A 25661-nucleotide genomic window follows, 5' to 3' on the forward strand; every position below is an offset into this window, starting at 1 on the left:
AGCTCTGGATCTCTCCAAAGCTTTTGATCGCATTGAACATCAGGCGATCATGACTGCTCAATCCCCGTTGAATGTGGGTGCGCGCACGTATGCCTACATTCAAGCATTCCTCACTGACCGCACGGCTGAGATACACTTCGGCCCTCTGGCTTCCCCCTCCTACACGCTTCAGAGTATCGGCACCCCTCAAGGATCCATCCTTTCCCACTTTCTCTTTAACATTACCCTCATCCCCCTCACCCGAAAATTTGCCACTATTCCCCACCTGAAGCACACTCTTTATGCCGACGATATCACCCTGTGGACCACTCACGGCAGTGACGGCGACATAGAGAACACCTTACAGGAAGCAGCCACCCTCACCCAAAATTACGCACGGACCATCGGACTGTCTTGCTCCCCAGAGAAGTCCGAACTGCTCCTCATCCGTCCTAAGAACCACCGCTGTCCCCGCTCCCCCATTGCCATTGAACTGAATGGTGACCCAGTACCTGAGGTTGGCACCCTCCGTGTATTGGGCCTGCACATCCAGATCGATGGCAAAAACACCGCTACCCTCAAGAACCTCAAGCAGGTTGTAGGCGCGATATCGCACCTCATCCGCAGGGTTTCGGGACGTCATAGAGGCATGAAGGAGCGGGACCTATGTCGCCTCATTCATGCCTTTGTCCTCAGCCGTGTGCTGTACACTACCCCATACTTACAACTATCCAAACATGACATAAACGCTTTGAATGCTTTGATTCGCAAGGCATTCAAAGTAGCACTTCATCTTCCCCTCAACACACCAACAGAAAGATTACTAGGCCTGGGCCTCCACAACACGATCGGGGAACTGGTGGAGGCCCACCGACAGGTCCAATACATCAGGCTCACACAAACTTCCACAGGTCGGTATATCCTGGACTCCCTCGGCATCAGAATACCGGCCAACGACCCAACCCTTCTCGCCATCCCACGACCCCTTCACTGGGAGCTTCTCATAAGGCCGCTCCCGAGGAATATGCACCCGGCCCACCATGAGCAGCGCCTCAGAGCCCGTGCGAAGGCACTCCATCGAGCGTACGGCCCCGAGCCGGACGCCGTATGGGTGGACGCTGCCTGCACGGGTGATGAAGCGATAGCAGCTGTGGTGGACTCTTCATCCACCCACCTCACACTAGCTCTCCCTCCAGACACGTCCCCAGAGGCTGCACAGGAAGCCGCCATTGCACTTGCCATCACTCGCACGGAAGCCTGGTATATATTAAGTGACTCTAAAACTGCGATCTTAAATTTTGCTCGAGGCCGAGTTCATGTCCCTGCTTTTGGCATACTGGACTCGCCCGATGCACCCCCGCCCCGCCATGTGTAGCTGATATGGGTGCCTGCGCACTCCGGGAATCCCGGAAACGAGGTGCCAACCTTTTAGCCCAAGGTTCCTTAAACCGGGCTCTGGTGGCCTCGGATCGGGGATTCACGAAGGAGCGCATGCACACATTCAGTGAGCTGACCCAGGCATACAGAGCCTCACGCCAGCTCTACCCCCCCCGCCCTACGCCTCCCTAGATAACAAACACGCAACACTCTGGCGCAGACTACAGACACACACTCTCCCCTCACCCCTTAACCTAGCCCACTATCATCCATCCTTCCCCACTTCTGCATGTGCCCTATGCCCAGAACCCTTCGCTTCTTCCCTCCACATCCTTTCCCTCTGTCCGGCGGACCCTCCCCCGCGGGACCTAGAGAACCTCAAGACCTGGGAGGACTGGGAGACCCTGCTGCGCTCGGAGGACCCGGCCCTGCAGACCATCGCCACCGGCCGTGCTGCCAGTGTTATGGACCTCAGGAACATAAACACTTGAGTGCAGTGGGGTCGTGCGGGGACCCTGGGGCGTGCCCCGAATTCCTGTGTAAATAAAGTTCTTTTTATCTCTCTCTCTGCCTAGACAAAAAGGGGGGGGGAACCTCCTCTTAACGTACAGTGCTGCGGAGACGTTTTCGAGCGAGGAACCTGGCGGCTGCTATGCACCAAACTATCGCTCGACGCCAGTGGAGCGAGAGCGCGCGTGTGGTCTGGTTCCCGTAGGAACCAGACTTAAATGCAGCGAGGACAAAGGCTTTTCAGCGCAAACACTTCATACCGACGAAGAGCACTGCGATCAGAACGCATGCTTTTTTGTTTTTATGATGGCTGTGTTTATAGGTAATTTAGGTAATTTAGCACCGTGTATTATTGCGTAAACTTGCCCATATCGAGTAAGCAGTTCAGACAGCAGAGCTACGAATAATCGGATAGCTCTCGGTCTGTCTTCAATGCAGAATAAAAATTACTTCGCAGCCTTAATTGTTCCTTGTGGAAATCAATTCTGCCTCACTAGAGGCCATTTGGTTGTAGTTACCGTAGTAAATCACTGGTTTAAGACAGAAACACCTGTCATATACCCGACCGTGTTAGCTGCTCGCTGCGTTATTATATTAAGGCGAAAGCCTTTAATGCCTCATACTGTAAGCAGCCATGTCGGCAGCCATGTCGACAGCCGTGTCGGCAGATGTGTCCGCGTTTTGACAGGTGTCCACCGAGATATGCAAGACAGTTACTCCTTAATTTCCTTTCCTCAAATACAATTTTCAGTTTCTTCATTACGGCCCTTCTTTCTTTCTTCTTTCACTCCCACCTCCTTCCTTCCCGTACGGTGCGGTTCGGATGTCCACCGATATGGCAGAGAATTACAGCTCCATTTCCTTTCCTTAAAAAGCGTTGCGTTGAAAGGGCAAGGCATCGCGCCGAACGGGTGGTGGCATTCCTCTCTTCCTGCACGGTGCAGTTCCGGTGTGCACTGAGATGACAGAGAATTACTGCGCTATTTCCTTTCCTCAAAATGCGTTGCGTTCAAAGGGCAAGGCATCGCGCCGAACGGGTGGTGGCGTTCCTCCCTCCTTTTACGGTGCGGTTCGGGTGTCCACCGGGATGACAGAGAATTACAGCGCCATTCCCTTTCCTCAATAAGCGTTGCGTTCAAAGGGCATGGCATCGCGCCGAACGGGTGGTGGCATTCCTCCCTTCCTGCACGGTGCAGTTCGGGTGTCCACCGAGATGACCGAGAATTACTGCGCCATTTCCTTTCCTCAAAATGCGTTGCGTTCAAAGGGCAAGGCAACTCGCCGAACGGGTGGTGGCGTTCCTCCCTCCTTTTACGGTGCGGTTCGGGTGTCCACCGGGATGAAAGAGAATTACAGCGCCATTTCCTTTCCTCAAAAAGCGTTGCGTTCAAAGGGGAAGGCATCGCGCCGAACGGGTGGTGGCGTTCCTCCTTTCTTTTACGGTGCGGTTCGGGTGTCCACCGGGATGAAAGAGAATTACAGCGCCATTTCCTTTCCTTAAAAAGCGTTGCGTTCAAAGGGCAAGGCATCGCGCCGAACGGGTGGTGGCGTTCTTCCCTTCCTTTACGGTGCGGTTCGGGTGTCCACCGGGATGACGGAGAATTACAGCGCCATGTCCTTTCCTCAAAAAGCGTTGCGTTCAAAGGGCAAGGCATCGCGCCGAACAGGTGGTGGCGTTCCTCCCTTCCTTTACGGTGCGGTTCGGCTGTCCACCGGGATGACAGAGATTTACAGCGCCATTTCCTCGAAAAGCGTTGTGTCAAAGGGCAAGGCATCGCGCCGAACGGGTGGTGGCGTTCCTCCCTTCCTTTACGGTGCGGTTCGGGTGTCCACGGGGATGACAGAGAATTACAGCGCCATTCCCTTTCCTCAAAAAGCGTTGCGTTCAAAGGGCAAAGCAACGCGCCGAACCGGCGATGGCGTTCAGTGGACTGCCTGGCAGCGCTACAACACGCTGTCGCGTTCCACTCCTAAAGGCGAAGCTTAAGCGTCATTAATTTGCAGTTAATTTGTATTTAATCATTCATCAATCATTAGTCAGTAATTAGTATTTTGTAATTACTGCATCATCAATTATGTGTGACGTCATCTAGTGGTGACGACACCAGTGTCACATAGGCAAAGTGTTGCGGAAAACGCTTTCGCCTCTAACGCACTTTAGACAGTCAGGTGCCCCCTGAATTTTTGCTGTAAACCTCGGCTCTCGTTTTACGCAGCTTTGTTCGTGTTTACGTTAGAGCTTTGTAGCACCACTTCCGTGAAAGTGACGTCGTATCCAGGACAAGCTACACTGAAAGCATTAGTGGGAAGGTAATCGAGGTACCACTGAAGCTGAGGAAATTCCAGGCGAAATTCCAGTCCCAGGCGCCTTCGGTGTGCAGCATGCGCTGTACGCCGATGACCACCCTGTGGGCCACACAGGGTTCCCTTGGAGACATTAAGGCCAACCTGCAGGATGCGGCGACCATAGTGGAGCATTATGCTCGCTGCTGCCGCCTCCAATGCCCCACCCAAAAGTCTGAATTTGTGCACATACGCCCCTCACCAAAGTGCACAGCCAAAATTTCATTGTCTCTTGAGACAGGTCCAATCTCAGAAAATATCGAAGTCCGGGTACTGGGGCTCTTTATACATCAAGACAGACGGTCAGAAACAACATTGGCCAAACTTCGTCAGGTGGGGGACCAGGTGGGCCGCTTGGTCCACCAGGTTTCTAACCAGCGTGGGGGGGTTACAATGTAAGGACGCCTTGTGGCTGGCGCATGCATTTGTAACCTGTCGAATTCTATATTCGACTCCATACCTCCACCTGCGGAACCAAGACGAGGATTCACTCGAAGTCATCCTCCACAAAATTATTAAGCGGGCTCTGGACCTCCCGTGAACACCTCCAACAAGCGCCTCCTGGGGCTGGGCATGGTGAACACATTTCGGGAGCTCCGGGAAGCCCACTTGACCAACCAACACGCACGTCTCTCGAAGACATCGACGGGTCGCCGCCTCCTTGCCCGACTGCACATCCAACACACCACTGTTATGGAGGAGCGCGTACGTATTCCATCCCAGTGGAGATGCACCCTCCACGTGCGCCCTCTTCCCGCGAACATGAACCGTGAGGACCATAATGGCCGGCGCCTGGCGCGAGCGGGAGCCCTGGCCCGCCACTATGGATTGAAACCCGGCGTATTTTACGTGGATGCCTCCGGCCCCCCTATTGGGTATGGTACACGGCCGCAGTCATCCACCAATCCAAAACAGTGCACGGTCTTACTTTCCGAGTCCGTGACATAACACACGCGGAGGAGGTCGCCATTGCGTTGGCTGCATCTGATTCCAATTCAAAAACAATTATTTCTGACTCGCGAGGGGCATGTCGGAACGTCGAGCAGGGCTGGGTACCGTATCTAGCCTACCGCATTCTCCAAAACAGCGTCTACACCGGGGACCCCGCGCACCGGTGTATCATTTGTGCTCCTGCTCACATGGGCCTTGAGGAAAATGAGGCAGCTGACGCCGGCGCCCGCGCGCTCTCTCACCGGACATTCCCCTCCGACCCTGACGATCAGGAACTCGAATTCACTCCCGCTTACTCCTTCAAGGACATTGTTTTACTTTATTAATCTGGCCACGGTCTTTATCCCCACCCGTGTAAAGGTCTCTCAAAGGCGGAGGAGCGGCTTCTGCTTCGCGTATACACTAATACTTTGCTGTGCCCGCCAGCAGCTCTCAAATACTTCGACCCTTCTTTCTCGGGCAGCTGTCCGCACAGTGCGGATAAGTCTTCGGAGATCTATCACGTGGTGTGGGCATGCCCCTACAACCCTGCTATCTCCAGTCATCCCAACCCAACCCGGGAGGACTGGGAGGCGACCCTGCTCGGCTGCTCTGACCTGCAGGCCCAACGGGCCCTGGTCGCGCGAGCCCGGGTGGCGGCTGACGCCACTGGGGTCCCGAAGTAGGGACCTCTACCTAGTACTTGTAAGGACTGGCCCCCTCTGGGTCAGCTCTTTCATAACCTCCGGAAGTATATGTGCACCTAAATGTTTTCTACCACATTTCTTAATTGCCCAGCTTACCTCTCTCGTCTAGAAACGTTAGTTCCCGAGAGCCCAGAAGAAAAGCGCACTCGACATGTGGGCGGTGCTATATGGGAAGCCATACTCTTGTAGATTCAGTCCCACACATATGGACAAGGGAATGCTATCGTCACATTCGAAGACCTGTTAAATGCTGTGAGTGGACTCATTGCGAGTGATCTCTGGACCAAAGTGGATGCTGAAGAACACGTACTTCGTCTATGCTTCAAAACCCAAGATCCTCCAGTTGTGCATTGTGGAGTGACAGTATGTTCAGACCTTTCTTTTAGACTGTACTTTGAGGAAAAGAGGGTATAAATAATAGTCAGCATTGTGTTTCCTTCTAGAAACTGTTACTTGAGACAGATGGACAAAGTTTTGACCGTGGGGAAGACTGCATCAAGAATGGTGCCAACAACGGATCGCGCCTTGTGATTATGCTGAAGCATGCGGTGTAACTTCTAGACCAATTACCATCCTCAGCCTTCCCACATGAGTGGCAGGTGGAAGTCGTTAAATTTGGGAAGCAGGAACTTCAAGTCCTCCTAAGCAAGACATCAACTTACCCAATGGATTTGCTTCTGTTCTGAAGTCTCACCTTCACAATGTCTCCTCATGCTTATAGATTCGTAAGAAGTGCAGAGGAGCTAAAGCTCCCACATCCCCACGCGCTAAGGTGCATATGTGCATCTTACCGCGTAAACCCATGGTTGCTTTCCTGTCTTATGCAAAAAGGTTGGCATCAACGCTAAGTCACCATGAGCGCTTCGTGACACTTATGGTAGATGAGATCAACTTGCAAGCATTGTTTGAGTAGAAGGGTGAATATGTCTCAGGTGCAGCAGCCAACAAAGAAAACGGAGTGGAGACTGCACACGTTTGCATGATGCGAAGCTGCCTGTCTTCCAAACAATATGTCGTGCAGATACTTCCGGTGGCAAAGATAGTAGCAGAACAGCTCCGTGAATTTCTTCATCTGCCGATACAGCCCCTGGAGGACTTTGGCATCCGAGTGGTTGCTGTTTTGTAAGACAACAACTCCATGAAACGCAAGGCTGTGCCATTTTTCACCAGTCCTCTAAAGATGAGCATTGTGTGCAATAACCCATCGGACCCTTTAAGACCGTCTTTTTTAATTCTGGACACAGGTCACGTCTTGAAGTGCATCCGTAACAACTGGGTGAACCGGCGTAACAGTGGAAGGTGTATCTTCTTTCCAGATTTCGATGCCCTTTCAGAAAGGCAATCTTTGCTTAGAGGTTTGCTTAGCACTCTGTGCAAGTTGTAAGAAGAAGAAAAAAATTAGCCACTAAGACTCGCTCCAACTTTGTCACCGAAGGCGATACATTCTTCCAATCTGGAGCGAAAAAATGTTAGGCTTGCTGTCAAGATCTTCAGCGGCTCGACAGCCGCAGCGATAAAGACGACCAAAGCGGCACTCGAACATACAAATGGCACATGAGAATTAACATTCTCTTGACATGGTGGTATATTGCCACGTATCATTGTAGTGTTTGTTCGTTCACGCTCAATGCTGCAGGAAAGGGTCGTTATCACTTTTGTTCGTGACGCGAGAAGCGACCAGACTAATCTCGATTGATCGCAGCCATGAAAGGCTGCATCTAGGTTTTTCCAGATTACTGTAGATGATCTTGACCTGTTATCTGGAAGTTTCCTTGCCGGCTTTAAATTTAGCGATGCCGCGAGCGGCGGACATTCGTAGTTCGACGACCGACGAGCACGTTTGTTGCTTGCGCCACCGCCGAGTGATTCAGTTCTTTTGCGGGCGCAAGTCAGCCCAAATAAAGAGCTTCGTTTCAAAGACTGGTTGGTGTCTTCCTGACCGCTGGACTGCCGTCACTACAACGTGACATCTGGTGGAGGTGCTGGGTTGCCTTTCATGTTTCGGAGACCCCCTACAAGTCGTGACGCCAGCCCTCTGAGCCATCTACCGCAGGACCTGAGTCCAGTCCACCGCGCAAGCCGACGCCTGCAAGGGGACGCACCTGAGTTCGGGATTCTGCTGGACCCAACCCGGAAGCGAAAGCCAGCAGCAACGTCTACCATGAGCTTGCCCTGGACGACCACTCCAATCATTTTTCTGCAGCCCCGGGTGCCACCAACCTTCGACGCTTCGCCTGGCGCCGACCCCGAAGAATGGCTGGAGCAGTTCGACCGTGTGGCTATCTTCAACAACTTGGACGATGCCACGAAACTTAGGTACGTCTTCTTCGCCTTGGAGGGACCAGGAACAATCTGGTTTGAGAATGAGGAAGCTAGCCTCACGAACTGGGAAACCTTCAAGGAGCAGCTTCTAAAGACCTTCACGAACGTCGTGCGAAAGGAGAGAGCCCAGCAGCTGCTACAGTCTCGCATACAACATCCAAACGAGAACGTTGCAATGTACACTGAGGAGATGAAGCGTCTCTTCCGGCGTGCCGACGGAAACATGAAGGAAGAAGAAAAAGTAAAGCTGCTTATGCGAGGAGTTAAAGAGCAACTCTTTGCCAGCCTCGTGCGGAATCCACCGAAAACCGTAACGGAATTCGTCGAAGAGGCAGCCACCATGGAAAAAACTCTTGATGCCCGAGCCCGCCAGTACGACCGCCAGCAGCGCGTTTTCTCAGCAAGCTGCCTGGACACCGCTAACAACAATGACCTGCGGGAGGTTATACGTCAAGTTGTGCGAGAGGAGCTCCGACGACTGCTGCCAACGGGAACGCAGCCGCAACTTTCATCGCTCACTGACGTCATCTGAGACGAGGTTCAACAGGCCTTGGGTGTGACGTCGACACCCATGCAGCCTCTGCAGCCTCCAGCAATGACTTACGCCGCAGCTGTGCGCCGTCCTGCCCCTCGACGACGGGACCCAAGCCCCTATCGCCCTCAGCCAGCTGCGTTGGACCGCCGCCCTCTCGCCCCAACACGCCCGTCCTACGAGCGTCGCACACAGCCGAGGAAATGCGACGAGTGGAGAACTCCCGACCAGCGCCGCCCACTATGCTTCCACTGTGGCGAAGCCGGCCACATGTTCCGATATTGCCCATAGAGACGAATGGGCATCCGAGGGTTCTCTTACGACGCCCCACGACCCCGACCCGGCCAGCGACCAGCCGAAATCGAAGAGTTTTTGCGTCGGGAAGAATGGTCATCGCCGAGCCGCCTATCACGTTCCCCGTCGCCATTGTCACCACGCTTTGTGTCTCTAACTGAGGTTACGCCGTGCGTGGACGCTCCCCCAGGCCCCGAAGGTTAAACTGAATAAAGCAGCCTCTGGTGGTGAGGTTCCTTCTAAGCGCAATGACAAAGATCCTCCATCGACGAGTACTCAAGACCATGCCTGAACTACGACGACGACACCGACGACGACGACGACGACGACGCGGCCAGACTTGAAGCTTTTACCGCTGCCCAGTGAAGTAACATCGGAGTACGCCCACCGCAGCCCCACTACTCGACGAAGCCGAGAACGGACACCGAAGACAACGTACAATACGAGAACGCGAACAAGTGATCTTGAAGTTACGGTCGACGGTCACGCGGTTACTGCCTTGGTCGATACGGGAGCTGACTACTCAGTCATGAGCGGGCCACTCGCTGTCCGACTCAGCAAAGTGACAACAACTTGGGATGGCCCGCTGATCCGCACCGCAGCTGGTAACCTTATTACGCCCTCAGGACGCTGCACCGCGAGAGTTACAGTAAATGGGTGAACCTATGCTACAACCTTCCTGGTCCTACAGAAGTGCTTGCGAGACGTGATTTTGGGAATCGACTTCCTGAATGAACATCGGGCGATCATCGACCTTCGATCCAAGTCGATCAAGCTTTCCACGGACAAAGCCATATCTGCCGCTACAACAGCGACTCATCGCATTGCCTTAAACGTCCTCGACGAAGCATTGAGCGTGCCGCCCCGATCAAGTGTCGTCGCCTGCATAGGTACTGGAGACATAGAAACTGCCGAAGGCGTCGTCGAAGGGAACACTCGTTACTCTTTGATCGAGGACTGGGCGTCGCAAGGGGAGTCGCCCAAATCCGAAATGGGCAAGCCCAGGTGTTGCTATCCAACTTCACCGTAGAATACCGGCTTCTAAACAAAGGTACGACGATCGCTTTCCTCGACGAGCTGGTAGACATCAGAGACGTATTTGCCCTACCCGACCAACCCGCAGAACCATCAGACCAAGGCCATCAACCCACGTTCGACATCAACCCGGCATTACCCCGGAGCAGACAAGACCAAATACGCAGTCTTCTTCAAAGGTGCAGCGATTGCTTCTCATCAGCATCGAATGTGCGACGAACCCGGCTTGCCAAGCACCGCATTGTCACAGACGAACACGCCCGACCACTGCGGCAGAGCCCCTACCGCGTATCGTCGATAGAACGCCAAGCTATCCGCAAGCAAGTAAAGGAAATGCTACATGACGACGTCATCCAGCCATCAAGGAGCCCCTGGGCAGCACCAGTCGTCCTAGTGAAAAAGAAAGACGGCACCCTTCGCTTTTGCGTCGATTACCGCCGCCTGAACAGCATTACGAAGAAGGATGCCTACCCCCTCCCCCGCATCGAGAATACATTGGACCGGCTGTGCAACGCTAAGTACTTCTCATCGATGAACCTGAAGAGCGGCTACTGGCGAATTGAAGTCGACGAAAGAGATCGCGAAAAGACTGCGTTCATCACACCAGACGGACTCTTCGAGTTCAAGGTGATGCCATTCGGCCTCTGCTCTGCCCCAGCGACGTTCCAGCGAGTAATGGATACGGTGCTCGCAGGCTTGAAGTGGCAGATTTGCCTCGTCTACTTAGATGACGTTGCCTTGTCCCCGAACTTTGAAGACCACCTCAGAAGGCTTCGGATAGTGCTGGAAGCGATCAAGTCTTCAGGCCTGACACTGAAACCGAAGAAGTGCCACTTCGCCTACGAGGAGCTGCTGTTCCTTGGTCACGTCGTAAGCAAGGATGGAGTTCGCCCAGACCCCCAGAAGACGGCTGCGATCGCAGAGTTTCCACAGCCTAATGACAAGAAATCTATACGCAGATTTCTTGGATTGTGCGCTTATTACCGGCGGTTCGTCAAGAACTTTTCGCGCATCGCTGAACCTTTGACCCAACTTACCAAGGCTGACGTGCCTTTTAAATGGGAAATGCCGCAAGAGGAAGCTTTCAACGAGCTGAAGCGCCGCTTACAGTCCCCTCCTGTGCTCGGGCACTTTGATGAAAACGCCGAAACCGAAGTTGATACCGATGCAAGCAGTGTGGGCTTAGGAGCGGTCCTCGTTCAGAAAAATGGCAGAAAGGAGAAAGTTATCGCGTACGCTAGCCGTTCACTGCCGAGAGCCGAAGCCAACTATTCGACGACAGAGAAAGAATGTCTCGCCATTATTTGGGCCACGTCCAAATTTCGCCCCTACCTATACGGACGACCATTCAAGGTTGTGAGCGATGACAATGCTCTGTGCTGGCTCGTCAATTTGAAAGATCCTTCCGGCCGCCTTGCTCGTTGGAGCCTGCGTCTTCGAGAATTCGATATAACTGTAGTCTAGAAATCTGGCCGCAAACATTCCGATGCAGACTGCCTATCGCGAGCCCCCCTAGACGCAGCACCGGAAGAGGAAGACGACGACGCTTTCCTAGTACCGGTAAGCGCCAGCAGTTTCGCGCAGCAGCAGCGCTCCGATCCTGAGTTGCAAAGCCTAGTTGATTATTTGAAAGGCAAGACCGCATCGCCTCCAAGGGGGTTCAAGCGCCAACTGTCGTCCTTCGTCCTTCACAATAATGTCCTCCTGAAGAAGAACTTCGCGCCCAACAGGACAGTACATCTTCTTGTCGTGCCCAAGAATCTTAGGCAAGAAATTATGCAGGCATGTCATGATGAGCCGACTGCGCGGCATCTCGGGATTGCTCGTACGTTGCACCGCTTCCAGGAGGAGTACTAATGGTCGCGGCCAGCTGCCGACGTTTCCCATTACGTGAAAACGTGCCGTGAGTGTCAGCGACGCAAAACGCCTCCGACTAGACCAGCCGGACTCCAGAACCACATACCACCTCCAACTAAGCCCTTTCAGCAAATAGGAATGGACCTCCTCGGCCCCTTTCCGACTTCTTCATCAGGTAACAAGTGGATCATCGTGGCCACCGACTACATGACCCGATAGGCCGAAGCAAAAGCGTTGCCTTGGTACCGCAACAGAAGTCGCAAAATTTTTTGTCGAACAAATTCTCCTGCGACACGGCGCCCCCGAAGTGCTCATCACAGACAGAGGGACGGCATTTACAGCGGAGCTGACGCAAGCCATTTTAAACTACAGCCAGACAAGCCATCGGAGGACAACTGCCTATCATCCACAAACCAACGGAATCAGAGAGCGTCTGAATAAGGCCATCGCAGACATGCTCTCCATGTACATCGAGCCGAACACAAGACGTGGGACTCCATTCTGCCCTACGTGATCTTCGCTTATAATACTACCGTCCAAGAGACAACCAGGTTTACCCCATTCCAGCTGGTATACGGCAGAAAGCCCACGACAACATGCGACGCAATGCTCCCGCACGTTTCTGACGAAGACAACCTCGACGTCGCCGCCTACCTTCATCGCGCCGAGGAAGCCCGAAGACTTGCGCGGCTTCGCATTCAAGACCAGCAGCACACCGACGCCCGACGCGACACGCATTACAAGCCAGGTGATCGTGTTTGGATATGGACGCCAGTTCGCCGCCGTGGATTGAGTGAAAAGTTTCTGCGACGCTACTTTGGCCCGTACAGGGTTATGGTTGGTTTATGGTTTATGGGATTTAACGTCCCAAAGCGACTCAGGCTATGAGAGACGCCGTAGTGAAGGTCTCCGGAAATTTCGACCACCTGGGGTTCTTTAACATGCACTGACATCACACAGTACACGGGCCTCTAGAATTTTTCCTCCAAATAAATACCAGCCGCCGCGGCCGGGATCGAATCCGCGTTTTTCGGGTCAGCAGCCGAGCACCATAACCACTGAGCCACCGTGGCGGCCGTACAGGGTTCTCCGTCGCATCGGTGACCTCGACTATGAAGTCATCCCCGACGGCACGACAGCATCTCAGCGACGCCGCACACGCCCGGAAGTCGTACATTTCGTACGCCCGAAGCCATATTATGAACGCTAAAAAAGGACTCGAAATTTGCATTCTCCGTGTTTATTTTCATTTTAAAGCATCGAGACGATGCTTCTTCGGAAGCGGGGTAATGCGACGTATCATTGTAGTGTTCGTTCGCGCTGAAGGCTGCAGGAAAGGGTCGTTATCACTTTTGTTCGTGACGCGAGAAGCGACCAGACTAATGTCGATTGATCGCAGCCATGAAAGGCTGCATCTAGGTTTTTCCAGATTACTGTAGGTGATCTTGACCTGTTATCTGGAAGTTTCCTTGGCGGCTTTAAATTGAGCGATGCCGCGAGCGGCGGACATTCGTAGTTCGACGACCGACGAGCACGTTTGTTGCTTACGCCACCGCCCAGTGATTCAGTTCTTTTGCGGGCACAAGTCAGCCCAAATAAAGAGCTTCGTTTCAAAGACTGGTTGGTGTCTTCCTGACCGCTGTACTGCCGTGACTACAACGTGACAATATAGTGGACGTCAAGACACTGTTCAAAGGACAACGCTTCCGAGACACATTGCAAGAGCCCGTAAACACACTGCCTTGCGACCAGAGTGAGTTTTTGAACAAGATTGCAGACTGGTTGGACCACTTGGTGAGATTGAAACATGATACTGGCAAGTTGACCCGACAAACGCATACAGCACCACGTCATAACTTACATGCTCTTGTTGAGGTGTCCACATACTGTTTTGAAGAGCTCAGCTTCATGTTTGTTTTACTTGGAAAGCTTCGAACAGACTGCTGGAGGACCGGTTTGGCAGATACAGGCAGTTGTGTGGAGCTCAGTACCCCTTATTAAAACGCGAGATATGTGAATGTAAGCGGAAGCTGAGACTCCGAATGCTTCTGGACTTGCCGGAGCTAGATGCCGTTGCACCTTGTGATTCTACCACTCATCTGCAAGCTAGTGTCAAGGTGTTTGATGTTGCGCTGACGGAAGATGATGTGCAGCAAAATGAGCCTATCTTACCAGTCATAGCGTATGTTGCTGTGTATTGCGCACATGATGCAGTTAAGAAACTCCTCTGCCATTCTTGTCGACAAAACTTGATTCTAGACAATTGGCCCATTGAATTTGACGATGATGCCCTAATTCAAAATGCAACGCAGGTTGGACTAAAGATTCCGCGGGCAGTGTTTGTACACATCGTGCTCACAATGGGAATTGTACTGTGCAAAGTACGCAGCATCCTTCTTTGTGTGTGCGAAGCAAAAAAGTTCTCGTGAGCCTTACGACTCCCCTTGTCGAATGCAATGAAGATCTGGACATCTGTGATCGTGGCTAGTCACCCGAACTAGTATTGGGTTATGCTCTCAGTGCTGCTGACAACACCTTGCTGTACAGCGTGTGCTACATTCAAATCAACAAACTTACGGGGAGTAACAGACCAAGACAGCGAAACGCAAATTTAGAACTTTCGAAGCATAATCTGCTTGCTCATGAGTTATGGTGCATATTTTTGTCATATGTAGTAGATAAATGTGCTCTCAAATGAAAATACCGGTTTCGATTAAGGTTTAAGCAAATGATAGTGCGTGAAGCTGAAAATTTCCTCGTAACTTTACTTGTGCCGCTGAATGAAATGCCAAGTGGGCTATATTCAAATTTTCAGTTACTTCAACAGGCCGCCGATATAAGGTAGCACAAGCATACCTCGGTGCATCGCTAGAACTGCAAATTTTAGATGGCAGCTCCAAGAGCGACACAGGATCAAAAAAAAAAATTGGCTGAGGCTTATCTAAGGTTAAGCCTGGATATCCTGAAGCGAAAAGCTTCGGTGATCCGCGGTAAACACGCGCTTGCGGCGAACGTCAAACGATGATGCATAGAGCGCGGCAGCGTGCGCCTGTTCTATGGGCAAGCGCGCCTTATATACATACCCCTCCTTTCAAATGCGCACTGCGCACGGCTGCGGCGAAAGGTCAAACGGTGGCAAGGAGGAGAAGCGGCCGCGCACATGCGTAGTAGCCTGCGCCGTGCGTGACGTCACTCGTGCTCCGACATACGCGGGCTCACGCGAAGCGCGGTGTTGACTACCGTAGTGAAGCTTTTCGCTTCAAGAACCGCGGCCGCGTACGGGGAAGCCGAATTTCCGGGTCTCAGTACGATGACCTCACACAGGCATGCACAGGCCTTGAGTTTAGGGCGGTGTTGACTCAGGCCGCCGAGATGACGCGAAATTTAGAAACCAGTGGCATGAAATAGGAGCTGTCACAGGTCACGTAATGTTTGCAGGAGAGTGGACGAATAACAGAAAGAGACGCGGGGCGCGAAAACCGCATCCGCTAGCGAAGCTAGTTCCTTTGACTTCCTGCACACGTACCTCGCAGGTGCGGCGGAATTCCCTGCGATGTCATTACTGGCTGACCGCAATGCAACGGCAGTATTCCAGAATACATTCACCAAAATTTTCAGCAACCGTTTGTTGCACAGCATTCCGGGTGGTGTCATACCATTTTACATAGAATGCTTTTAGCTCCCGTTGTCGGCAGTGTGGTGACGTCACGCCGAGACCGACAGCCAACATGCGGGCACTGAATTCCACTCATCCGGGAACTGAAACGAGAACATCCCGGGACCGTACGGGATTTAACGAGACTCATACGTGATCTGTTGGGGGCTTTGAGAGAGGGCCGCTTAGAGCAAGAGGGGAGCTCCAGGGCGAGAAGGGCTTTGGCAGGAAAAACTGCTTCCGCGCCGTCCCCAAAGATGGCGCTGCGGTCCCACACTCACGCGTGTAAAAGAACGGCCGCTGGGCCTTCAGCCATGACGTTTCCCCCTTTGGCAGCCAGATGTATATACGCTCGCGGAGTGTTCGAACGCGCTGCATATACATTCTTGGCAGGCCTGCGTCTCGTTGTGTCCGCGTACGCTTCTGCATCGTCCTGCATTTCAACGCCGGCACCGTAACAGCTGCTAAAGCCGAGCAATGAAGCCTGATGAAAGAGGGGTAGGATGCGTCTTGCGGAAAGAGATCGCTTTGCGAGTGATACGCCGCAGCAGAAGACTGCTCGCCCCTGCCGGCAACGCCATGATTATGCGGCCGCTCCCGAAAGCGACAAGGACTCCACGGTTCGCGGCTGCCTACCTAAGCCCGCACTATTGCAGGCGATCGCTTAGACGCAACAAGAGTGTGGTGTGGTGTGGTTTGTTGAACACTAGACCCATTTCAAGATTTTGACTAGTACCATCTACAATCCAATATGTTATGCCCGTACACATTTCATGCTTACTCTGCTCTCGGTTACGGGAGAGGCAGAGATTTTTTTATTTGCATAAAGCCTACATGTTTTATGGCGAAAGCCTTTAATGCCTCAAAGAAGCAAGCTTCTAGACAAGTTAGATAAAACGAAAGGTAAATGCTCAAATTTTAGCGCACCTTCCTGACTGGTGTGAAAATTCCCATGCACGGCTTAATTGTGTTTTCCGGATGTTATGAACTTTCCATACTTTAAAGCTCCTAGCACCGGGAGCAGGTAATATTGCCAGGAACTTCCTAACGAGAGCAAAGAGAAAAGTCATAAATATGTTAATTAGAAATTACATCTGTCACACTAATTACGAATTCTGAAGAATAATTAACCACTGACTCAATCTCAGGGTCACAATCTAATAAAATAAAAAAGCTTTAGATGGGCGATAGCTTTAAATAAATGATATGAGCGAGGCCAAGCTTTGAATTAAAAGATCATGATCATTTAGCAATAATCAGAGTATATCCAAATCCTTTGCACATTACAGCCTACAGCTCTCATGCGTCAAATTTCATAACATTTACGGCCTAATTTAAAGATTTGAGGAAAAATTATTCTTGGAAGGAAAATTATTTCATAGTATTCGCCTCATCAACGTACGATGTGAGAGTCAAAATAAATTAAATAAATGGGTATCATTCCTTATCACAAGCAATGAAAATGAAAAACTGGCAAAATCTTTATTTTTCAGCTCTGCTCTCTGCTATATATAAAACGCCTTCAAAATATATACCTGGGCCCATCATAAGTATCAAGCTTGTTATACTTGGCTATAATGAAAAGAGGTTTGATTCCTGCTCTTCGGCTGCAAGTTGCTATTGTTTTAGTGTGAGTATACTAATCATAGAAGGAGACGCAAAAACGGAGCAACACTTTTATTGCATGCTTAGGCAAATAACAAGCACAGACCTTGCAGGAAGATAATGCGGAATCCTCAACTTAATGTTCTTGTCTATAGTTTTTATTAGGTGTTGGTGTGCAACAGTTACGCACAAATTTACTACGTTACTTTTTGAGATATTTTCCGGTGTTGCCACTACTCCGAAAACTAAACTAAAATAAAAGCAAATTATCTATATAGAATGGCGACATTTTTTAAAATTCTTTCTTCCCGCGTCTATGCACATCTACCTACAATGGCGCCTAACCTGAATGCGATTAAAAACATAAGTGGATTTTGGACCAATCTATCCCCTTAATAGAAAAGGACCACTTAGTTTCTCTCAAAATAGGAGAAAAAAGGATCTTCTTCCTGGGATAATTAAAAATTGCTGTAATATTGCATGAGTCGCCGTTTGTCACAAAAGAGCCAGTTCGGTTGCGACGACAGACTACTGTGTTTTAATACAGAAGGTGCGTGCCTTTGCGAGAAAACATTCTTTAGTTACACAAATGATTCGTAGTTACAGATAGGTGGGGTCCCAAAATGCTACAAAAATCCCGGCTATAACACAAAACTATTTTGTTCTGTTTCGCAACAGTACATTGGCTTAACCAGAGGTTCTCCTTATCAAATCTAAGAGGCTAAGAAATCGGTAGATTCATGGAAAACATGTGATGCCAGAATTTATTTGCGCGCAACACAATTGCTTCAGCAGTTCAATTTGCATTTGGTTCAATTTGCAATCGCTCCGATATGGAAAAAGCTCCGGCACATCACTGAAGTCCTCAACTCTAACACTCATATCTTTAGTATCATGGACAGTAATAAAGATTGAATATTTCATTTGGTGAAAATCAATTGAATTCTTGAAATTTTGTCAGATGGATTCACATGTGGCTGTTTCCCTGGTGGTTTCAGATCTTGTTCTTATGTAAGTTTTTGATCATATCTTTTGTAGGGTGACATTTAAAGCCGGAGAAGTGTAGCCCACTTTGTTGCAAATATAATGAAATATAGTACAAATGTTCATAAGCCGATTTCATGCAGAGCTCGACTATTTTATACTGAAAGCAGTTCAAAGTACTCCAAAGCATTAGACAGCGGGCCACATTGATAGGACAAGAGGTCATCATTAAATATGTAATATGATTCAAAAGAAGTAACATGATTCAAAAGAAGAAAGAATACATTCGGCTGTAAGAGGACATCGCCTTTCTTGCGGTTTTACGCCAAGTAAAAAAAAAATAACGCTAACCAATTCTACGTTTCCTTTTGTCTTGCAGAACAAACCTTTGCTACCCTCTTGGCGCCATTGCCCAGCAATGCCAGCCTGCGGTAAATTTTTTCTTCGATATAATTTTTAGTACTCTTTAAACCTAGCGTAATTAGTTAATTATAGGCAAAAGTGTTGAAATTGCATCGAAGTAGCGCGGACATCGATAAAGCCACAAGAACGGTGTGACTTCACATCCACTGGATGTCGTCATTGTCAAAAGCATTTGCTTCCATTGTTAACATAATGCCCCGAAAAATTTTTCTGCAGTTCATTTGAAAGGGTCGATAAGCTTAGAAAAAGCTGTGACCTCACTAAACGACCGTAATGCTTCTCGGCTTAATCGTTCTCGGTAAACTTGCTGCTGTTTTCAAAGCGAGACCATGGTTTCATTGGAAATATGGGCAATCGACGCTCACCAGTGGTATATTATAGAGCTGGTTGGTTGGTTGGTTTATGGGGTTTAACGTCTCAAAGCGACTAAGGCTATGAGAGACGCCGTAGTGGAGGGCTCCGGAAATTTCGACCACCTGGGGTTCTTTAACGTGCACTGACATCGCACAGTACACGGGCCTCTAGAATTTCTCCTCCCAAGAAATTCCAGCCGCCGCGGCCGGGATCGAACCCGCGTCTTTTGGGTCAGCAGCCGAGCACCATAGCCACTGAGCCACCGCGGCGGCTATATTATAGAGCTGCCTTTGCCGCCAGAGCTATTATGAGCGTGATATTATATGAGCTTAAAAGTAAAAATGCAATTTTGGGATCGCGTGGCTCTCCTTCTCGGTTGTCGAAGAGTTGTCTTCAGCCTCTCATAAAGAGCGGCTTCCTTAGGCAAACACTGGGTGCGTTCCAATTCTCTAGACGCCCAACAAGACGTCTAGTGTGACGTCTAGGAAGCCGTCTACATGTCTACATATTGGAACGTGTCTACTTCACGCGCCGCCTTGCGGCATATAAACTGAACTAACATTTGCGAATAGTTGCACTAATATGTTCTTAAGAATTCTTAATAAAACAAGTTAAAAACGCGCTGTTAGTAGTTTGCTAGTTGTTATTTTATTTTTTTCTGCAATAATGGTGCGTTCATCGCCACCGCTTCAGCAGACGATCGCACCTGCATAGCAGACGATCTCACCCGCACGATTTCCTCTCGCGCGATTCACAAATATAATCGTAGGTCCACAAAGACGGCTTTATTTGCCGCCAGTTCCTATAAAAATCAACTTAACGGAATGACTGACACTTGAAAGATGGTGCGTCTCCGGGCTCCAGTGCCCGCCAAGAGCACGGCTCACTCAGCTCTGACTGCACCAACTGCTCCGCCATCTTTGGACAGGAAGTTAGCCTGCATCGATGTGGACTTCGGCGAAGCAGTCTTCTTGGACGGCTTCGTGAAAAATGGAACGCGTCTCAAAATGGCGGCTGTCCGGCAAGACGTCTAAGTAGACGTCTACTCGGGAGTATTGGAACGCACCAACTGTCTCTATCGCATCCTTCTTCTGGACGAGTACGACGGCCGGACCTGCACTGATTTCGGCATCTGCTTCTTCTTCGAAATACCCGACGACCAAAGGGGACTGTAATCGGCGCTAAAGTTCAGCGAAAGCTTTACGTTGCGGAGCATCCCCTTTGAATTTCGGAATCGCCGACGCGAATTGCGTTAAAGGGTCGGCGATCCAAAAAATGTTAACAAGCCGTCGGTAATACGGGCGCAGTCCCAGGAATACGCGCAGACCTTTATTGCCTGCCGGCTGCGGAAACTCTCTAAAAGCTGCTGTTTTCTGCGGGCCATTGCGTAACGCATCAATGCTTACGATATGGCCAAGAAGCAGCTGCTCCTGCTAGGCAAAATGGCACTTCTCGGGCTGCAAGGTTAACCCTGACGACTTGATTGCTTTCAACACCGTTCAAAGGCTTTGCAGGTGGTCATCAAAGTTCTAGGTGAATGAAACGACGTCATCTAAGTACAGTAAACAAATGTCTCACTTCAGGCCTGTCTTGACTGCTTCCGTAACCAGCTGGAACGCCGACGATGCTGAACAGAGTCGAAACAGTTACACCAGGAACTGAAAGATGTAATTCGGCGTGATGAATGCGGTCTTTTCTCAATCTCTTTTATCCGTTTCAATTTGCCAGTAGGCGCTTTTGACATTCATCGAAGGAAAGTACTTTATGTTGCACAGAGATTAAGTGTTTGGTTTAGGTTGGGTTCATGGGGGTTTAGCGCCCCAAAGCGACTCAGGCTATGAGAGACGCCGTAGTGAAGGGCTCCAGAAATTTCGACATCCTGGGGTTCTTTAACTGCGCTGACATCGCACAGTACACGGGCCTCTAGAATTTTGTCCCGAAATTCGACCGCCGCGGTCGGAATCGAACCCGCGTCTTTTTGGTCAGAAGCCGAGTGCCATAACCACTGAGCCACCACGGAGACAGAGGTTAAGTGTGTCGTCGATGCCGGTGAGGAGGTATATATCCTACTTCGTTATGATAAAAATGAGTCGTCTTTCTTTCTCATAAAAAAAAACTAGTCTCACCAAGGACCTCATCGACGGTCGGATGATGTCGTCGCGAAATAGTTCTTCCATTTGGCCACGAATGGCTAGGCGTTCTCGAGCCGACAGAGATTAGTTCATTAGCGGATACATCAAGAGTGCTCGCTAGCTACAAAATTCGTTGGAGGCACTTAGATATCTCTGAAGTGCGGGAAGGCGATAGCCGTTTGCGACTCATTCCAGTGATTTGAATTTGCCACGCTTGAATTCATTTTGGGGAAGAGTTGGGGATAAGAGTTAATGAAGAATACCTGAGTAATTTGCGATTCGCTGATGACATTGCCTTGTTAAGCCACTCAGGACATGAACTGCAAAGCATGATCAATTAATTAGACAGGCAGAGCAGAACGGCGGGGCTAAAAATTAACATGCAGAAAACCAAAGTAATGTTCCACAACCTAGGAAGGGAACAGCAGTTAGGAATTGGTAGCGAGGTGCTGGAAGTAGTAAGAAAATATGTCTACTTAGGGCAGGTAGGACCGCAGATCCGGATCATGAGAGGGAAATAACTAGAAGAATAAGAATGGGGTGGAGTGCATATGGCAGGTTCTCTCAGATCATGAATGACAGTTGGCTAATATCCCACAAGATAAAAGTATACAACAGCTGTATGTTACCGCTACTCACCTATGGGGCAGAAACGTGGAGACTAACAAAGAGGGTTCAGCTTTAGTTAAGGACAACGCAGCGAGCTATGGAAAGAAGAATGATAGGTGCAACGTTAAGAGATCGGAAGAGGGCGGAGTGGGTGAGGGAACAAACGCGGGTTAACGATATCGTATTTAAAATCAAGACGAAGAAATGGGCCTGGGCAGGGCATGTAATGCGAAGGCAAGATGACCGCTGGTCCTTAAGGGTAACGGAGTGGATTCCAAGAGAAGGCAAACATAGCAGGGGACGGCAGAAAGTTAGGTGGGCGGATGAGATAAAGAAGTTTGCGGGGATACAGTGGCCGCAACTGGCAAAGGACGGGGTTAATTCGAGAGACATGGGAGAGGCCTTTGCCCTGCAGTGGGTGTAGTTAGGCTGATGATGATGATGAATTCATTTCACGATAGAAGAGCACAGCCTAGAGAGAGGAAGCGATGACGTCACGCTGCTCATGCGCAGCGCGTCGGCAGTTGTTCCTTGGCGGCGAATCACACTGCTTTGACGTCAACATCGTCTGATGTGACGTCATCATCTAGTTTTCTTTTTTGAGCAATTTCACACAAAATTATAGATGTTTTAGAGATCTTAAGTACTAACTACGCTTAATTACACAATTTTCAATCTAATTTGACACAAATCCGGCGTTTTTCCGCCCATTCTGTGACAATTTTCACTATGCTGTGACGACTTCCGGTGGATGTGACGTCACACCATTCCCGCCGCTATATCGACGTCCGCGCAATATCGACGAAATTTGTTGTTTTTTTGTTTTCGCTATCATAGGCTATAAATAATTAACTATTCACTATACAGTCATCAAACTTGGCGCCATGGTTTCACTTTGTCCCCTCTATCTGGTGCTACTGATCGTCTTCTCCTATTAGCTGCGGTCGTCGATGAGTCACCCCAGGCGCTGGATCTAACGCCAGACAGACGGACGGAAGAATGTGCCGTTAAAGGCTTTCGCCTTAATTCATTCGTTGTTAATTAGCGTTTGTCTGACGACGAAAAGCATTCACTGAAACTTCGAAAACAACTTCGATCTGGTTTTGTATGTTTCGGGGCTGTGCTGGATGGACGTGAAAGGCAGGCGTGTGGTCTTGGCTTGCCTACTATTTTGCGGAATTGTCGGAGAGCGTGATGGCATCTGGTATGTCGATTACTTCAATCAGGAAAGCAGTCGGCATGCCTGTGGTGAGGTCCCGGCATTCTTCGCTACAGGTTTTTGCCAGCACCACAGCCAATCCATTGTCTATCCATCGAAGACTTGGCATCCCGAAGTCTTCGGTCCAAGAGGAACGTCGTGTTTCCCGTGATGATTTCTTCAGTGACCGTTCAGTGACACAATTGGGAGGGATGACGCTTCACTAGGGTGGGACGCTAACTTCTCCGTCGATGACACCCAGGAGTACGTAACGCTTCCGGGTTGTCTTGGAAGATAAGGTTTCGTCCACCTAAAGCGGGAGAACGAAGGTCGTTGATGGATTGACGCTGAGTCAGAAAGTTCATGCCCAAATTAACAATGCGGAAACAGTGCTGCTGGTCCACGAAGTTCGCGGGGTACGTGCGTCCGTTGACCGTCATTTGAGGTAGAGCATCGTTCCTATGGAGAATAATATGTCCTCCAGCGCTGTAGGTTTGCCGATTGTCTCAAGCCACCGTGGCTTTAATCATCTGGGCAGCGAAGGGCCCGCAGATGAGGAACTGTTCTGCTCTCGTGTGTCAGTTTCGGTTTCAGTTAATTTCCCACAACAAGTACAGGGCATGTACGAGGTGTGGCGAGGGTGACGGGATAAAAGCTGCGTCAAGGGCAGCTTGACTGGCCCCGTCTCCCCAAACAACATGGCAGCAAGCACGACAGTTCGGAAGTACAGTAAATATATATGACGGGAAGAATAACAAGGAGCAATCATATTGGGCCCCGCCGCGGTGGCTCAGTGGTTATGGCGCTCGGCTGCTGCGCCGAAAGACACGGGTTCGATCCCGGCCGCGGCCGCCGAATTTCGATGGAGGCGAAATTCTAGAGGCCCGTGTACTGTGCGATGTCAGTGCACGTTAAAGAATTCCAGGTGGTCGAAATTTCCGGAGCTCTTCACTACGGCGTCCCTCATAGCCTGAGTTGCTTTGGGAGGCTAAACCCCAATAAACCATTTCGCATTGGGAAAAAAATATACAGGGCAAGATAAGTGCAAAAACAGTGAATCAGTGCATTAGTTAAAGATACAATCAAATCGTACAGCACGGGTTAGTTAATAGTGTGGAATAATTTTTTCTTGGTTAGAACCCGCAGCTGCTCTTCCGTTAGCTTATATTTGTTTAGTGTTGATCAAGATGGGCAACTTCAGGGTATCGAACATAATATCAAAGTCGTTGGTTCTCGCTCTCAGGTTGCTGTTGGCCTCAGAGGCGAATCACGGCTCCTTCGAGAGCGACAATCGTCGTCCGCCCAGATGGGAGACAGATGGGAGAACGCCGTCCTCCCATCTGCCGAATGAGGCCACGCACTCGAATAAGCCAAGCCATTCCCGGGCATCTTCCTATGAAAATCCACTAAAAATTTAAGAGTTATTAGGTCAGTGAAGAAACTGCAAGTATCCCTAGGTTTCACTCTTTATATTCAGGAGGAGAGTGCTTGAAGGCTGGGCACTTCCAGCAGATGGCACGTGGTGGTGACAACGCCGTGAAGAATGGACGCGCTGATTGGCATGGAATCTAAAGTTTTTAGCAACGCAACAGCGTTAAAGAGCTTGTGCTACAGAAAATCTGGCGTCGGCGTTGCTGTCTTCGGTTTCACTTACGGTGAGCGAAGTATCCACGAAAAATTCCCAGAGAAACAACCTACTAGGCAGGTGGGGCCACCTAGGTCACGTGACCTTGTGGCGCGCAACCACTGAGCCACCGCGGCGGGGTACAACTGCAGAATAGTAGTACAGAAAGACTAGAGTTGCACGGTAAAATGGTAGAAAAGAACAGCAAAAATCTGTCGTTAAAACAAGAACAACAAAATATTTGGCCACAATTTTGACATGGTTTTGTTTTTTTTTACGACTCGGATGTACGACCAGCGCCGTTCTTTCTTAAATTTCCTTCCGGGTTGTGTTTGTTTCCGCTACTTTCAGCCGTCAAATATAATCGCTGTCGCTGTCAAACGCTTGTGTAAATGTGCGTTACATTCAGATTAGATGACACAGCGTCCTAGCAGTAAATTATCGTCTTCAGTTCTTCTAAAAAATGCGTACCCGAAACTAATAAGTTCTGTTAGTGTAAAACTACTGCAATATGCATGCTAATTCACTCTGTTGTTTCTTTTAAGGAGTGCAAGTCTGAAGAAAACGGAAAATGCGGCCAATCAACCGACAACGGGAAAATGATTTGCAATAGAACTGACAATAACCAGCCTGCTGACAATGCTGTGCCAGGCCCGGGATTTGTTTTAATAGACGGGAACAAAGAACCTAGTACACTTGGTCAAACAAATGATACAGACGTCGCAAAAGGAATTTCTAACATTTCTGCGCAGACGCGGCTTGCTCCGGAGCTCTCAGCGAATATAACAAGCGCAGAGATTTTGCATCCTGATGCACACACAGCGCATAATCAAACCAATGCAACGGACTCAGTGAAAGACGCTACCAACAGTACTGGTGGAAACAAACAATCTACTAATCAAACCAGTGCAACGGACATCGTGAAAGACGCTACCAACAGTATTGGTAGAAACAAACAATCTGAGAACAGTACTGGCGGAAACAAACAATCTGAAACTACACCAGAATGTATTCCGAAGGGTACACCGCAGACGCAGCAGTCACCTAGAACACCTGGGCAAGAGTCCCCTGCACATACTACAACTCAGCCCTCCCCACCACATTCTGGAGGTGGTGTGCAAGGAACGCACGGGCAAGGAGGAGGTTCTGTTTATCACGGGTCTGCAGGAGGGTTTCCACCTCATGGAGTGA

The 25661-nt window shown here is 50.0% G+C and overlaps 1 pseudogene; it reads left to right on the forward strand.

Moving 5' to 3' along the window:
* The first annotated feature begins 5906 nt into the window (after positions 1–5906).
* On the forward strand, positions 5907–25661 carry LOC149367162 (uncharacterized; annotated as a pseudogene).

This window comes from Amblyomma mixtum, chromosome 1 (assembly GCF_055824585.1).
Source record: "Amblyomma mixtum isolate Tamu chromosome 1, ASM5582458v1, whole genome shotgun sequence".
Taxonomy (NCBI): domain Eukaryota; kingdom Metazoa; phylum Arthropoda; class Arachnida; order Ixodida; family Ixodidae; genus Amblyomma; species Amblyomma mixtum.